Source organism: Osmerus mordax, chromosome 2 (assembly GCF_038355195.1).
Source record: "Osmerus mordax isolate fOsmMor3 chromosome 2, fOsmMor3.pri, whole genome shotgun sequence".
Taxonomy (NCBI): domain Eukaryota; kingdom Metazoa; phylum Chordata; class Actinopteri; order Osmeriformes; family Osmeridae; genus Osmerus; species Osmerus mordax.
Window position 1 is genome coordinate 4,631,019 of NC_090051.1, and position 6,000 is coordinate 4,637,018.

A 6,000-nucleotide genomic window follows, 5' to 3' on the forward strand; every position below is an offset into this window, starting at 1 on the left:
CTTAATAGTAACAGGTTTACACAGTATGGATTGTGTGCTGGTTACTGTTAGCGTCGTCATGACCATCTTCAACAAAAATACTCCATGACCATGTGCATCTTTCTTTGTAAATTGTGTATTACTGGACTTTGGGACTGTTAGTTCTACTGTCTCATTCGCCTGCTATCTCTTCTGCACTTTCTGTGTCAGCCTGTCGTAATAAACTCTTCTGTGTGCACTGACATTTATTTGTTATCAGTGACGGCATATGACAGGCATGTGGCAATATGTAAACCACTCGTAAATCACTCTGTTATGACTAAACAGTGGATGGCACAGTAGGTCTGTTTTTCCTGGATTACTATTTTTAATGTTATATATCAGAATATATTTATTATTAGCGAAATGTACAATCGGCACAAAAATTGGCCTAGGTTATACAGCAAAAAATAGCAGAGTAAAGTCAAAGTAAAGACTGTGGAATAAATAACAATTAAGTAACAACAATAAAATAGGAACGCATATAATAAGTTAACAAATCATGATTCACTGCTTGACATTGCACGGTCCTGGCATGACGACAGGTCCAAAGTAAGGGGTAATATTGTCATGGTCTTAAGCGGAAAAATAATTCAGAAGTGAGTGAGCCCACTTCCTGGTTCTAGCATCATGCAGAACACCATAGGCTCATGTTCTAGGATCGCTGTTGACACAATACATTCCAGTCTGTGTTTTGAGTGGGCAGAGGATGCAATTTAATCTAACAACAGTAAATTCTAGAAGTAGTAAATTCACAAAGCTGTGGCACTGACTTTGGGGTTAAAAGTTGCATGTAGTCTGTATGCATGTATTTAATACATTATGAGCCTAGTGATTTTCTCTGAAAAACTCAACACTGAGTTATGTCTCAGCCCAGCCCCACAAAACAGGTACACTACCTACGGCATAACATGCTAACTCGGCATAGTGATATTGTCCTACAGCATAACATGCTAACTCAGTATTGTAATGCTGTAGTACATTTACATTTATCCATTTATCAGACGCTTTTATCCAAAGCGACTTCCAAGAGAGAGTTTTACAAAAGTGCATAGGTCACTGATCATAACAACGAGATAGCCCCAAACATTGCGGGTAGCCAAACATGAAGCATACATTGTGAAACCAAATAAGTCCCAAAGGGAAGAACAATAAGAGCATGTAGTTAGACAAGTTACAATTAAACAGCAAGAACCTCAAAAAGTGCAAGAGTGTACCTGTGAAAAAAAAGAAAAAGCAAGCAACAATAAAATATTTCACAGCGAGTACAATAATTTTAAGACAGTTTCAACAACAAGAGCAACAAGTCTCTGAATAAGTCATTGTGAATGTGTTCCTGGAGGAAACTAACATACAGCATAACATGTTGCAGAACTGTTTGTGTAAATGTTTGGCGTTGTAACATCATGTTTTTTTTAACGTTTTTTTGTTATTCTACTTGTTTACCAGACAGTCCTGGGACTTCAGATGCAAAGCATCACACAAATCTCCCTGTTCTCCTTTTGTTGTTTATGCAAGGACATTACTTGAAATCTGAGAAGTAGACTTTCCGCCGTCTTGTACAAACAATATTGTATGAGACAAAACAATATTTGTTTCATAAGGTTGTATTACTTATTGCATTTCCATATCATATCACTATGTTGTCACAATTGGTATAAAACGTTTATGTATATTTTCCCTTGTAAATAAGGGAAAGCTAAAATAAAGTATCTCTAAATTTGTGTCCATATTACAATTTATGCGTTGGCCAATCCAACTGTATTACATCCTCTCCATCCATAAGGTACAGATGAATATGTTGTTAAATAAAGAACTTTCTTATGCCCAATTTACTTGCTATAATACCGTCTTAGGATACACAACCATCACCTTCTAAACTCTTATAGAATGTACAGTACTGTGCAAAAGTCTTCCACACAAGAGTTTTTACATTAAACATTTTTTTTATATATATTTTGCCTTCTGTATTTGTGTGGCAGTATAAAAGTGCTTTATTGAGAAACTTTTGTTTAGTTTTTTCATTTAGTTATTTTCTTAGAGAATTTTCACGTAACTTTTTGTTCCTTCATTTGTGCCTTAGACTACTGCACGGTACTGCATAATGTATGTTTTTCTGTACCCAGTCTAGATCAATGTTCTTGCAATATTATCATCTATACTACTGGGTTGTTTCTCAGGCTACGCTGAAGATGACAGAAGCTCAAATCACTGACTGGACACCTTGAATCCCAGAACAACATGATCATGTGTTACTTTGACTAGAAAGAGAACAAATTAGGAGTCAGGAAGGATGGAGAGCAGTGGCTGGATATGCACAGCACAGGCTTAAAGGGGTCATTGACTGATTTTATAGAGTATTTAACCCTTGTGCTGCCTTCGGGTCACATGACCCAAAGGTTCATAACGAACCATCGTTGTGTTTACCCAATTTTACCCAATACAAAACAAATAAAAATAATTTTCTTTTAACCTTTGCAATGTGGGGGGTCTGAGACAGCCCAACGGTTAAAAGAAAATGCTTCACTTTGTTTTTGTATGCTGTAAAGTTGTCGCAATACGACGGTGGGTCACAATGACTGATGGGTCACAATGACCCGAAGATAACACAAGGGTTAACACTGTTCCTTAAGGTCTCCGAATAGGGATTGGTTGGGCTGAAAATGACCCGGGTGTTGTTCTATGCGCCCTGATGCACCCTGTGAAATAATCCTGGAATAAAGCGAGAGGTTTTCTCCCTTTTATGGTATACTCATGAATATATAGATGAGCTGATTTACATGATTTACATTTACAATAACACCGGTTATTTATTTGAATGAAACACAGTCAGGAAAATGAAATAACGTTAGCCCCATTGCCAATAAACAAAATCATCACACATTCTACCTATGCTAAATATCGGGGACTTTAGCATTGCTAATAACTGTTCGCGACAAAATCATACCAGAGCCCTTCTAAGGAGAGCCTGTCCACTCCCTATTAAGCCCCATTGTACCGAATTTGGTTGCAGTTCCACCAGAGTTCCACTGTGGGTGATTGCAGGCAGGTGAAAAATGAATGGGAGTCTATGGAGCTAGACAGATAAATTTGTCTCTTTCGTCTGATTGTTGTTGAGAAATCTCAGATTTTATTGCAGTTTTTGCAAGTTCAACATGGATTATAGGTCGAAAGTTGAATGAACGAGTACTTATGTCCTTTCTATTTCTTTCAGGGTGAGTCGTTGTTGCCCATAACACACTAGCATTCTGCTAATGAATGCTGATTGGTTAGCGAAGGACTGATTATGACCAGAGATCCCACTTGATGGCATTCGAAGTGTGTGTATGTGAACATTTCGGCGTGGTCTTTAAAACATTAGCAAACCAAAACTCTTTCTAGCACGTGTATTGACAAGGAGATCCTAACCTGTCAGCTGTGTTGTCGATGCCTCGAGAGAAAAAAGGAAGTGACCAGAGCTTGCCGTAAAGCAGTATCTCTGGCCGTACGATGTGTATGACGTCAATGACATTTTACATTTACATTTAGTCATTTAGCAGACGCTCTTATCCAGAGCGACTTACAGTAAGTACAGGGACATTCCCCCGAGGCAAGTAGGGTGAAGTGCCTTTCCCAAGGACACAACGTCAATTGGCATGACCGGGAATCGAACTGGCAACCTTCGGATTACTAGCCCGATTCCCTCACCGCTCAGCCATCTGACTCCCTAATAGGCTTTTTAGAACAAAAAAGCGACTTAAAAAAAATCTTACACCCATCAGTGTGTATTTTCTTTGCCTCCCCTTTCGAATGCAACCTTCAAATTACTAGACAAAGTAAATCAAATTATATCCTGAGAAAAGTGGATTTTGAGGGGTATAGCTCCATAGACCTCCATTCATTATGCACTCGCCGGTGAGCGCCCTCATATGGAACCAGAGTGGAACTGCAACCAGTTCAGAAGCCGGAGGTTTCCCGAGAAACGTTCTCCCCTTATTTGCCATTCTCTGATCATACTTACAGCGTGCGCTTGTCATGAGCATAAGGTTTAAACAACACATCTTCTCAGCAACAGCTTCTTTGCAAATCCTGCTTTAAATTGTCCAAGGTTTTCAAAACTGTCTTTGGTGAAATGGTTCGAGCAAATGAATAATTGAGTGTCGAACTTCACAGGGATCTTCTCATAGACAAACATCAGCCATGCCCGTCGAGTGTTTGGTTACTTGGGAAGACTATGAAAAGTGTCAGCATTCCCTGTACAGCCCTGCATTTACGACCGTAGTCCATTTTCAATTTCCTTGAAAAACTTACAAACTTTCGTCTTTGTAATTCCCGTGGAAGTACACAGAGCAGCGCGCAGCTAAACTATTGTCTGAGATCTATATCCCTTGCCCCTTGGTCTTGACCAAGCCCCCACCCCTCGCTCCTCGGCTAGAGGCAAAGGCCCCGGTACATATTGGTGAATTTCCGATTAGGTACCCGGCTCCCACAATAACCCACAATATTGTTATGGCTATGCAACGTTATGTCAGTTAACACCACAATGATGGAATTAGCGATAACAGTAAGCTAGTAATAATTTTGGCTTGCTTTGGCGAGCTAGAGCAACAACAGAGCCAGGTATTAAACTTTACAGTTGATTTAATTTGACACGATAGGCCTACTAGGCAGTCATACTAAAAACAGGAAGCAAAAATAACAATTTATGTTGTGAGTTCCATCCAGGGACAGACTGGGAGTAAAAAAAGGCCCTGGACTTTGATCCAGACCGGCCCACCAGAACCGGCCCCTGTATACACCACCACAGCTGCCCTGCTAATGCATGCACATTATGTGTTTGATGTGATGCTAGTTAGGGAGTTCCACACTTAATGATTTTTATTTTGGAATGGGGTCACCATCTTTAAAGAGCTCATTGGCTTGGTCAAGTTATATGTCTGGTCTTGACAGATATATAATATAGTCGTACAGTCTGACAACTGATATCCTACAGTGTGACATGGCCTACAATGGGGATCATGTTCGTACAGTCTGACAAACAACAGTTGCAAAGGATTATAAAAAATTGCACAATGTGCACCCAACATATTATGTTAATGTCGTACACTAATTATGATTTATGACTATGCACTATTAGTTGAGATGTTATTGTTGAACCATGCCAGTAAACTGACCAAACTCAAGGTTACATTAGCTCAGGTGCTTCGCTAGACCCCCTACTGGGGCAGTTTAACCGAAAACACAAACTGATGCGTGCCCGCAGAATTCAATATCCATGTGCTCTTCTGTGCTTGCCATAATAGCCACTGCAGCGCACACACAGAAGTCCAGATGTTGGCAAATCAGAATTGAGGTAGGCTAAGAAAACATTATGAAACTAAAGAAAGTTTAAACACAATAGGCCAACTGATCATCTTATTTTGACTCAAACATAATGATAACATGAGTCCAACGTATTATATTACATGAAAAAAATGAAAATGATGTTTGATGTCCCTATCAAAGCTGATATAAAACATATGTCCCTGAACTGTACGTATAATGAGTAGGGGCCTGTGCCCCCGTAGAGCTTTCTGTCTAGCAACCCGTCTGCATTAAACTCCATCCAACAGGGACAGCAGAGTACAAACACATCTTCTTCAGGCTATGTCATGCTAAACAGCTCATTGAACTTAATAATCTAAATGGAAATCACTGATTGGACACCTTCAATCCCAGAACAACCTGCTCATGTGTTTATACGATGAGAGAGAGACACTGGCCTTCACAAGGGGGAGAACATTTGATGGAACTACACAGCAGACTTAATATGCACTATACTGTATGGACACTATAGTGTATTTCTAGAAAACTGTTCGGTTTAATTTAGCTTGGAATATCTTATTTAATCATATTATTTCGTGTAAATAACAATTTCAAGGTTTGTAAAAGTGACAGAAACGAAAAGGTATATTTTATTTTACTTTTAGTTAAAAAAAAAATTCCGTTTGGTGTTCCCTTGGA